Source organism: Protomyctophum bolini (genome assembly GCF_963924005.1).
Source record: "Protomyctophum bolini genome assembly, chromosome: 24".
In the NCBI taxonomy this organism is placed as follows: domain Eukaryota; kingdom Metazoa; phylum Chordata; class Actinopteri; order Myctophiformes; family Myctophidae; genus Protomyctophum; species Protomyctophum bolini.
The window spans coordinates 15,980,975-15,993,509 of record NC_137885.1 but is presented as its reverse complement, the minus strand read 5'-3'; positions in this window follow the sequence as shown (position 1 = coordinate 15,993,509).

Sequence of the window (12,535 nt, the reverse complement as noted above, 5' to 3'; positions counted from 1 at the left end):
GCGCTATAGTATGCCGTACGATATAGGCTATAGCCCATGGTCCAAAATGATGAGAAACGAGGTAAACTTTTTTTTTCAAAATTTCAAAAAAAATGGGCTATAACCCATCGTTTATTTATTTTTTCATTTTTTTCAAATCCTCCAAAATGATGAAAAACGGCGTGCTATAGTATGCCGTACGATATGGGCTATAGCCCATGGTCCAAAATGATGATAAACGAGGCTAACTTTTTTTTTCAAAATTTCAAAAAACATGGGCTATAACCCATCGTTTTTTAATTTTTTTCAAATCCTCCAAAATGATGAAAAACGGCGTGCTATAGTATGCCGTACGATATGGGCTATAGCCCATGGTCCAAAATGATGAGAAACGAGGCTAACTTTTTTTTTCAAAATTTCAAAAAACATGGGCTATAACCCATCGTTTTTTTATTTTTTCATTTTTTTCAAATCCTCCAAAATGATGAAAAACGGCGTGCTATAGTATGCCGTACGATATGGGCTATAGCCCATGGTCCAAAATGATAAGAAACGAGGCTAACTTTTTTTTTCAAAATTTCAAAAAACATGGGCTATAACCCATCGTTTTTTTATTTTTTTATTTTTTTCAAATCCTCAAAAATGATGAAAAACGGCGTGCTATAGTATGCTGTACAGTAGGGGCTATAGCCCATGTTCAAAAATGATGAAAAATGAGGATAATATTTTTTTCAAAAACTCAAAAAACGATGGGCTATAACCCATGTTTTTTGAAATTTTGAATTTTTTTCAAATCCTCAAAAATGATGAAAAACGGCGTGCTATAGTATGCCGTACGGTAGGGGCTATAGCCCCATTTTTTTTCAAAAATTCAAAAAACGATGAGCTATAACCCATGTTTTTTGAATTTTAGATTTTTTTTCAAATCCTCAAAAATGATGAAAAACGGCGTGCTATAGTATGCCGTACGATATGGGCTATAGCCCATGGTCTAAAATGATGAGAAACGAGGCTAACTTTTTTTTTCAAAATTTAAAAAAACATGGGCTATAACCCATCTTTTTTTTTCATTTTTGTCAAATCATCAAAAATGATGAAAAACGGCGCGCTATAGTATGCCGTACGATATAGGCTATAGCCCATGGTCCAAAATGATGAGAAACGAGGTAAACTTTTTTTTTCAAAATTTCAAAAAACATGGGCTATAACCCATCGTTTATTTATTTTTTCATTTTTTTCAAATCCTCCAAAATGATGAAAAACGGCGTGCTATAGTATGCCGTACGATATGGGCTATAGCCCATGGTCCAAAATGATGATAAACGAGGCTAACTTTTTTTTTCAAAATTTCAAAAAACATGGGCTATAACCCATCGTTTTTTAATTTTTTTCAAATCCTCCAAAATGATGAAAAACGGCGTGCTATAGTATGCCGTACGATATGGGCTATAGCCCATGGTCCAAAATGATGAGAAACGAGGCTAACTTTTTTTTTCAAAATTTCAAAAAACATGGGCTATAACCCATCGTTTTTTTATTTTTTCATTTTTTTCAAATCCTCCAAAATGATGAAAAACGGCGTGCTATAGTATGCCGTACGATATGGGCTATAGCCCATGGTCCAAAATGATGAGAAACGAGGCTAACTTTTTTTTTCAAAATTTCAAAAAACATGGGCTATAACCCATGTTTTTTTTCATTTTTGTCAAATCATCAAAAATGATGAAAAACGGCGCGCTATAGTATGCCGTATGATATGGGCTATAGCCCATGGTCCAAAATGATGAGAAACGAGGTAAACTTTTTTTTTCAAAATTTCAAAAAACATGGGCTATAACCCATCGTTTTTTTATTTTTTCATTTTTTTCAAATCCTCCAAAATGATGAAAAACGGCGTGCTATAGTATGCCGTACGATATGGGCTATAGCCCATGGTCCAAAATGATGAGAAACAAGGCTAACTTTTTTTTTCAAAATTTCAAAAAACATGGGCTATAACCCATCTTTTTTTTCATTTTTGTCAAATCATCAAAAATGATGAAAAACGGCGCGCTGTAGTATGCCGTACGATATAGGCTATAGCCCATGGTCCAAAATGATGAGAAACGAGGTAAACTTTTTTTTTCAAAATTTCAAAAAACATGGGCTATAACCCATCGTTTTTTTATTTTTTCATTTTTTTCAAATCCTCCAAAATGATGAAAAACGGCGTGCTATAGTATGCCGTACGATATGGGCTATAGCCCATGGTCCAAAATGATGAGAAACGAGGCTAACTTTTTTTTCCAAAATTTCAAAAAACATGGGCTATAACCCATCGTTTTTTTATTTTTTTATTTTTTTCAAATCCTCAAAAATGATGAAAAACTGCGTGCTATCGTATGCCGTACGATATGGGCTATAGCCCATGGTCCAAAATGATGAGAAACGAGGCTAACTTTTTTTTTCAAAATTTCAAAAAACATGGGCTATAACCCATCGTTTTTTAATTTTTAAATTTTTTTCAAATCCTCAAAAATGATGAAAAACGGCGTGCTATAGTATGCTGTACGGTAGGGGCTATAGCCCATGTTCAAAAATGATGAAAAATGAGGATAACATTTTTTTCAAAAACTAAAAAAACGATGGGCTATAACCCATGTTTTTTGAAATTTTGAATTATTTTCAAATCCTCAAAAATGTTGAAAAACGGCGTGCTATAGTTAGGGTTGGGATTCGTTAGGATTTTAACGGTTCCGAATCCTTCCCGGATCCCTCTTAACGGTTCCGGTTCCTAACGGTTCCCTTAACGGATCCCAATATAATTTTTTCCCCTTTTTTTCTGACATAGATTATGCTTATATTATAACTAACCTAACCAAGTACATAATAAACACAAATTCATTAATTCAATTATTGAAAATGCTCTTTACAATTATGAGGTGGCACTATTATTTTAATTTCACCACCACCAGCTAGCCACCACAACAATATCATTGTTGCAATTTGTACTGTATATTGCAATTTGTACTGTATAGTAAATATACAGTACATACACATTGCAATAATGATATTGTTGTGGTGACAAATGTTGTCTTTAATGTTCAGATTAATTTAATATGAAGGACCCCTGGGCCCTTACCCTAATGGAAACAAATAGTGCTTTCTTGGATTATAAAAATTGAACTGTAGGCTACGTTCCTGTGCTTTTTTCTGCAAACTCTTTATAAAGTAATCAATCTATGGAGGTATATGCACCTAAACGCTGGGCTCAACAGTCACGCGATTAATTTAGAGACAAATCAAAAGCATTGATAGTGATATTTAACGTGATTCATATAATATCAGACAGAAGGACGTCGAGTCATTGGCGGTCTAAATTAACACCATTAACAACAGTTGTAGGCTACAACACGCCTAATGAAAAGCTCTGTAGAAGTTTAGTAGTTTTTATTTTCTATTACGTTACTATCCTGGGGAAAGTGAACGAGCCTTGCATCATCCTCGTCCCCCGCCGGCTGTGGTGGAGCTGCGGGGAGTGCAGGCACGGCTTTCCGCATGGCTCTCAAACGCGATGTGCCTACTGTAGATTATTCTCGTGAGTTGTGGACTCGTGTAGACATATTGATTTTGAGAACTCGTGGACGTGGTGCAACTGGTAGCCTACAAGTTGCAACAACCTTTGCAGCGAACTATAGCATATAGCATTTATTGCACGTTGCGTGCTCAGCCTCAGTCATTTCCCTCTCTGTTAACCACACTATGGAGATCTCTTCGACATGCTGTCCCACTCGCTCCGCGGCGGTGAGCGGTCGCTGAATGCACAGAACAGTGGGCGTATCCTCCCCGACCCCACTCTCTCATGTAGGTGGGGTGACGTCACCACAGGCTCTGCTTGCATGCATGCACAGACACAGCGGAGCTAAATGACGACTGATGAGAACCGTTTGGGGAACCGTTAATACGAAAACGATGGAACCGGCTCCGGATCCGCAATGTCGGAACCGGGTCTGAAATGGACCCGGTTCCGAATCCCAACCCTAGCTATAGTATGCCGTACGATATGGGCTATAGCCCATGGTCCAAAATGATGAGAAACGAGGCTAACTTTCTTTTTTTAAATTTCAAAAAACATGGGCTATAACCCATCTTTTTTTTCATTTTTGTCAAATCATCAAAAATGATGAAAAACGGCGCGCTATAGTATGCCGTACGATATAGGCTATAGCCCATGGTCCAAAATGATGAGAAACGAGGTAAACTTTTTTTTTCAAAATTTCAAAAAACATGGGCTATAACCCATCGTTTTTTTATTTTTTCATTTTTTTCAAATCCTCCAAAATGATGAAAAACGGCGTGCTATAGTATGCCGTACGATATGGGCTATAGCCCATGGTCCAAAATGATGAGAAACGAGGTAAACTTTTTTTTCCAAAATTTCAAAAGACATGGGCTATAACCCATCGTTTTTAAATTTTTTCATTTTTTTCAAATCCTCAAAAATGATGAAAAACGGCGTGCTATAGTATGCTGTACGGTAGGGGCTATAGCCCATGTTCAAAAATGATGAAAAATGAGGATAACATTTTTTTCAAAAACTCAAAAAACGATGGGCTATAACCCATGTTTTTTGAAATTTTGAATTTTTTTCAAATCCTCAAAAATGATGAAAAACGGCGTGCTATAGTATGCCGTACGATATGGGCTATAGCCCATGGTCCAAAATGTTGAGAAACGAGGCTAACTTTTTTTTCCAAAATTTCAAAAAACATGGGCTATAACCCATCTTTTTTTTCATTTTTGTCAAATCATCAAAATGATGAAAAACGGCGCGCTATAGTATGCCGTACGATATAGGCTATAGCCCATGGTCCAAAATGATGAGAAACGAGGTAAACTTTTTTTTTCAAAATTTCAAAAAACATGGGCTATAACCCATCGTTTTTTAATTTTTTACAAATCCTCCAAAATGATGAAAAACGGCGTGCTATAGTATGCCGTACGATTATATGAACTGTTGCACTACCTACAGGTTTCGAGAGGCGTGCCATGTGCCTGGCAGACTTCAGCTACTAATTTGGCTACAAGAATTCTGAGGGGCACCGTACAAACAGCTGACATGAAGAGGGGCCTGGCGATGGAGATGGAGGCAGCAATGGAGTATGCCAAGAGGAAGAACATCAATTATCACCCGTGTGGCCTTGTGATTCACCCTGATGCTCCCTGGCTGGCAGCCTCTCCTGATGGCAAGGTTTTCGATCCTTCTGAGTACCCACCTTTCGGTTTGGTAGAGTTCAAGTGTCCCAATTTATCTAGCTATGTAGACTGCAAGTACATGACCATGAAGAATGGCTCACCGGTCTTGAAGAAACAGCATGCCTACTACTGGCAAGTTCAAGGCCAGCTCCTAATGTCAGGCTTGCATTGGTGTGACTTTGTTGTGTGTGCGCAAGAAGACATTTCTGTAGAAAGAATCTACAGGGATCCAGAGGTGTTGTCACAAATCAGACTGAAGGGTGACTGGTTTTATTACTATTTTTATATGCAGACCTTTTTAGGAAGGGCATAGCTGATAGTTTGGTGTAGGCAGAAGAGGTGTGTTCTGTACCTATGTTGCACAGTAGCCTGGACACCATTTTCGTCTATGCAACACCCGGCATTCGAACCCCAGGTCTCCCACGTACGCTGGGAAGCATCTTATCCACTAGCCTAAAGGGTAATTTCCGCCACGGGTCTGGTGAGATATTGGGCTTTTAGTCTCTTGAGCCAATTCTGCTACGCCAATAGAGTACCGAAGTCCAGACGTCAATAAAATTGGATCATCTCATAAGAATTGTGGTCCAAAAATAAACTGTCCTGGCGATATAGCCCATATCGTACGGCATACTATAGCGCGCAGTTTTTCATCATTTTTGAGGATTTGAAAAAAATGACGAAATGACAAAAACGATGGGTTATAGCCCATGTTTTTTGAAATTTTGAAAAAAAAAGTTATCCTCGTTTCTCATCATTTTGGACCATGGGCTATAGCCCATATCGTACGGCATACTATAGCGCGCCGTTTTTCATCATTTTTGAGGATTTTAAAAAAATGACAAAAACGATGGGTTATAGCCCATGTTTTTTGAAATTTTGGAAAAAAAAGTTAGCCTCGTTTCTCATCATTTTGGACCGTGGGCTATAGCCCATATCGTACGGCATACTATAGCGCGCAGTTTTTCATCATTTTTGAGGATTTGAAAAAAATTACGAAATGACAAAAACGATGGGTTATAGCCCATGTTTTTTGAAATTTTGAAAAAAAAAGTTAGCCTCGTTTCTCATCATTTTGGACCATGGGCTATAGCCTATATCGTACGGCATACTATAGCGCGCCATTTTTCATCATTTTTGATGATTTGACAAAAATGAAAAAATGAAAAAAACGATGGGTTATAGCCCATGTTTTTTGAAATTTTGAAAAAAAAGTTATCCTCGTTTCTCATCATTTTGGACCATGGGCTATAGCGTATATCGTACGGCATACTATAGCAGACGTTTTTCATCATTTTTGATGATTTGACAAAAATTTAAAAAACGATGGGTTATAGCCCATGTTTTTTGAAATTTTGAAAAAAAAAGTTAGCCTCGTTTCTCATCATTTTGGACCATGGGCTATAGCCTATATCGTACGGCATACTATAGCGCGCCGTTTTTCATCATTTTTGATGATTTGACAAAAATTTAAAAATTAAAAAAACGATGGGTTATAGCCCATGTTTTTTGAAATTTTGAAAAAAAAAGTTAGCCTCGTTTCTCATCATTTTGGACCATGGGCTATAGCCTATATCGTACGGAATACTATAGCGCGCCATTTTTCATCATTTTTGATGATTTGACAAAAAAAAAAAAAAACGATGGGTTATAGCCCATGTTTTTTGAAATTTTGAAAAAAAAGTTATCCTCGTTTCTCATCATTTTGGACCATGGGCTATAGCGTATATCGTACGGCATACTATAGCTTGCCGTTTTTCATCATTTTTGATGATTTGACAAAAATGAAAAAATTAAAAAAAACGATGGGTTATAGCCCATGTTTTTTGAAATTTTGAAAAAAAAGTTATCCTCGTTTCTCATCATTTTGGACCATGGGCTATAGCGTATATCGTACGGCATACTATAGCTTTCCGTTTTTCATCATTTTTGATGATTTGACAAAAATTAAAAAATTAAAAAAAACGATGGGTTATAGCCCATGTTTTTTGAAATTTTGAAAAAAAAAGTTAGCCTCGTTTCTCATCATTTTGGACCATGGGCTATAGCGTATATCGTACGGCATACTATAGCGCGCCGTTTTTCATCATTTTTGATGATTTGACAAAAATAAAAAAATGAAAAAAACGATGGGTTATAGCCCATGTTTTTTGAAATTTTGAAAAAAAAAGTTAGCCTCGTTTCTCATCATTTTGGACCATGGGCTATAGCCTATATCGTACGGCATACTATAGCGCGCCGTTTTTCATCATTTTTGATGATTTGACAATATTGAAAAAATGAAAAAAACGATGGGTTATATTGAAGCGTGCACCTACACACGCACAGGCGCACATGTATATGCACACCTGGACCTGTAAATGAACAACACAAAAACTAAGGCACTGGTGTCGGACTTCTGGTTTACCGGAACGGGGTTCAACTCCCTGCAGTGCCCTGCTCAATGTGTTGTATTTACCGGAAACTTGGCTCGACGAGACCATACCGGACTCCGATGTCAGTTTGGATGGATTCACCATCATACGGGCGGACAGGACAGGTCAGTCAGACAAGGACAGTGGCGGAGGGGTCTGCATCTATGTCAACAACAGGTGGTGTAATAACATCAAGGTACACAACACAGTCTGTACACCCAACATAGAGATGCTAACCCTGTCACTCCGCCCCTTCTATCTCCCAAGAGAATTCCCAACTGTGGTTGTCGGGTGTGTTTACATCCAGCCTAAAGCTAACTACAGAATAGCAGCAGAGCTAGTAGCCGACGCAGCTAATTCTCTAATGGCTAGGTACCCCGAAGCCCCGTTGTTTTTCCTTGGAGACTACAACAACTGTAGACTCGAGGGGGTCCTGCCCTCTCTCCATCAATATGTGGACGTTCCCACTAGGAAGGAACGGATCCTGGATCTGTGTTATGGAACTATCGAGAATGCTTTTAGCGCCCGAGCTCATCCTCCACTGGGAGGCTCGGATCATAACACAGTGCTTCTTCTCCCGCACTACAAACCAGAGCTGAAGCGGTCCAAACCACAGACCTACTGCGCCCCTCAATGGACGGAGGACGCAACTGCACAGCTGCAGGGCTCACTGGCATGCACGGACTGGGACGTCTTTGAAGGCGACCTAGATGAAAGGGTTTCCGTGATCACAGACTACATCAAATTCTGTATCACCACCACTATTCCCACAAAGACAATAAAAAAATATCCAAACTCCAAACCATGGATCATCCCCCATATTAAACATAGTCTCAGTGAAAAGCAGAAGGCATTTCAACGCCAAGATTGGGCCGCCCTCAAGACTATCGATGGGAAAATTAAGAATGAAATTCTTAAAGCCAAGCTAAAATACAAAAATAATATGGAGGAGGAGTTTAGGAGCATGAACACAAAACAAGCCTTCAATAAAGTCAAAATCCTTACTGGTGGTGAGACAAAACAAAAGAACTGTACAACTCCGGATCCTACCACCTTTGCAAACACCCTGAACACTTTCTACAAACGGTTTGACAGTCAAGATTACTCTGCTGCCTGTGAGGAACTGTTGGGAGCCCTCCCCTTTCAGGAGCCGCCACATCCCCCCTTCAACGAGGAGGATGTCCGACAGCTGCTGGCCAGGTGTAAGCCTGGCAAGGCGCCAGGGCCGGATGGCATCTCGGCAAAGGGGCTTAAGCTCTGCGCCATGGAGCTCTCCCCCATCCTTCACTCCATATTTTGGGAGTCCTACAGGACAGCAGCCGTACCCACCCTCTGGAAAACATCCACCATCATACCAGTACCCAAGAAACCCCGCCCCTCAGAACCCAACCATTATAGACCCGTTGCACTAACTTCAATAATGATGAAATGCCTGGAAAAACTGATTCTGAACATCATTCTGCCAGCTGTCAGGTCACAGCTGGACCCTTTCCAGTTTGCCTATCGGGCCAAGAGGGGGACAGAGGACGCTGTGGCATGCCTCCTTCACTCCCTTCTCCAACACCTGGATTCATCTTCGGACAATTTTGCCACTATTCTTTTTGTTGACTTTAGTTCTGCCTTTAATACAATTCAACGCCATCATATGATCAAGAAACTGCATCAGCTCAACATCCCCCCACTTCTCATACACTGGACTCACAGCTTCCTGAGCAATAGACCACAAACAGTTAAAGTAGGTACATCATTTTCATCAACTGCCATCACCAACACAGGGGCCCCTCAAGGCTGTGTCCTCAGCCCCTTCCTCTACACTCTGTACACAAATGACTGTATTAGCACCTCACCCACTAACATCACATACTTTAAATACTCTGATGACACTGCCATTCTCGGACTGCTCCATGACAATAACTCTATTACGGTCTATCAGAATACCATTTCTCATTTCACACAGTGGTGCACTGACAACTATCTAGAGTTGAATGTGGTCAAAACAAAAGAACTGGTCATTGAAACAACAACCCACACTGGACTTAACCCACTCCTCATTAATGGTAAAACAATAGAACAGGTAGACAGTTTCACATATCTTGGACTCACACTGGACAATAGACTCAGGTTTGATCAACACATTACATCTATCCAGTCACGCTTTCAGCAAAGACTCCATGTAATCCGAAAACTAAGATCATTATCTGTTGCTCCTCATCTTCTGCTATTATTGTACAAAAGCATTATTCAACCTGTTCTGTTGTACTGTTCTGCATGTTTCTACACCATACTGTCCATGCCTAACAGGAACAAACTTTTCAGTATCACCCGTATTGCTTCCAAAATCATCGGACTTCCTACACCCACACTTTCTGATATGAACAATAACGCCATCACACGACTAGCACTCTCGATATCAAATGACACTGACCACCCTCTGTATCGTTTCTTTAACCTCATGCCATCTGGACAAAGATACAGAACCTTGCCATGGAAAAAGGTCCGTTTTAGTAGGAGTTTTGTCCCCTCAGCCATCGCGGCATTAAACAAACTGCCCCGCCGATAGGATGGTTCTGTACACAGCTTGTGGGGACCTCATGTTTTGTTTTTTTGTACTGTCTTGGTGTTATGTGCTCTGTGTTGTTTTGATGTGGGTGTTGAACTGTTGAACAGATTGTGAAGACAAATATCCTTCGGGACAATAAAGATTATTATTATTATTATTATTAAAGGATGGGAAACATTAGCAATTTGCGGAGTGTTAGAAAAAAAAGGATGGGTTATAGCCCATGTTTTTTCATAGCTATCTGCCTGCCTGTCCAATTCTCCATGAGTAGCTGTCTGTCTGCCTGTCTATGAGTAGCTGTCTGCCTGCCTGCCAGCCAGCAAGTTGGTTAACAGAAAATAAATTGTTATGGCTGAGTAAAATAAAGTACAATAAACACAATTTGCCTGAAAATAGATTACCCAGCTATGACCTTTTTCATGAAAAAAAATGAGTAGTGATATGGCTGACTGAGTAAAATAAAACAATCTACCTGAAAATAGATAGCTATAAGTGAAGAGCAATTTCCGCAATTTCCGCAATTACCAATTTTTGAAATTTTGAAAAAAAAAGTTATCCGGAAATTGCGGAAATTGCGGAAAATGAAAAAAAACATGGGCTATAAGCCATCCTTTTTTTTCTAACACTCCGCAATTTGCTAATGTTTCCCATCCTTTCCGGTAAATACAACACATTGAGCAGGGCACTGCAGGGAGTTGAACCCCGTTCCGGTAAACCAGAAGTCCGACACCAGTGCCTTAGTTTTTGTGTTGTTCATTTACAGGTCCAGGTGTGCATATACATGTGCGCCTGTGCGTGTGTAGGTGCACGCTTCAATATAACCCATCGTTTTTTTCATTTTTTCAATATTGTCCAATTCTCCATGAGTAGCTGTCTGTCTGTCTGCCTGTCTATGAGTAGCTGTCTGCCTGCCTGCCAGCCAGCAAGTTGGTTAACAGAAAATAAATTGTTATGGCTGAGTAAAATAAAATACAATATCCATTTCCACCATTTCCACCATTTCCGCAATTACCATTTCCACAATTTCCGCAATTTCCGCAATTTCCGCAATTTCCGGATAACTTTTTTTTTCAAAATTTCAAAAATTGCGGAAATTGCGGAAATTGCGGAATTTTGAATTTTGAAAAAAAAAGTTATCCGGAAATTGCGGAAATTGCGGAAAATGAAAAAAACATGGGCTATAACCCATCCTTTTTTTTCTAACACTCCGCAATTTGCTAATGTTTCCCATCCTTTCCGGTAAATACAACACATTGAGCAGGGCACTGCAGGGAGTTGAACCCCGTTCCGGTAAACCAGAAGTCCGACACCAGTGCCTTAGTTTTTGTGTTGTTCATTTACAGGTCCAGGTGTGCATATACATGTGCGCCTGTGCGTGTGTAGGTGCACGCTTCAATATAACCCATCGTTTTTTTCATTTTTTCAATATTGTCCAATTCTCCATGAGTAGCTGTCTGTCTGTCTGCCTGTCTATGAGTAGCTGTCTGCCTGCCTGCCAGCCAGCAAGTTGGTTAACAGAAAATAAATTGTTATGGCTGAGTAAAATAAAATACAATATCCATTTCCACCATTTCCACCATTTCCGCAATTACCATTTCCACAATTTCCGCAATTTCCGCAATTTCCGGATAACTATTTTTTTCAAAATTTCAAAAATTGCGGAAATTGCGGAATTTTGAATTTTGAAAAAAAAAGTTATCCGGAAATTGCGGAAATTGCGGAAAATGAAAAAAACATGGGCTATAACCCATCCTTTTTTTTCTAACACTCCGCAATTTGCTAATGTTTCCCATCCTTTCCGGTAAATACAACACATTGAGCAGGGCACTGCAGGGAGTTGAACCCCGTTCCGGTAAACCAGAAGTCCGACACCAGTGCCTTAGTTTTTGTGTTGTTCATTTACAGGTCCAGGTGTGCATATACATGTGCGCCTGTGCGTGTGTAGGTGCACGCTTCAATATAACCCATCGTTTTTTTCATTTTTTCAATATTGTCCAATTCTCCATGAGTAGCTGTCTGTCTGTCTGCCTGTCTATGAGTAGCTGTCTGCCTGCCTGCCAGCCAGCAAGTTGGTTAACAGAAAATAAATTGTTATGGCTGAGTAAAATAAAATACAATATCCATTTCCACCATTTCCGCAATTACCATTTCCACAATTTCCGCAATTTCCGGATAACTTTTTTTTTCAAAATTTCAAAAATTGCGGAAATTGCGGAAATTGCGGAATTTTGAATTTTGAAAAAAAAAGTTATCCGGAAATTGCGGAAATTGCGGAAAATGAAAAAAACATGGGCTATAACCCATCCTTTTTTTTCTAACACTCCGCAATTTGCTAATGTTTCCCATCCTT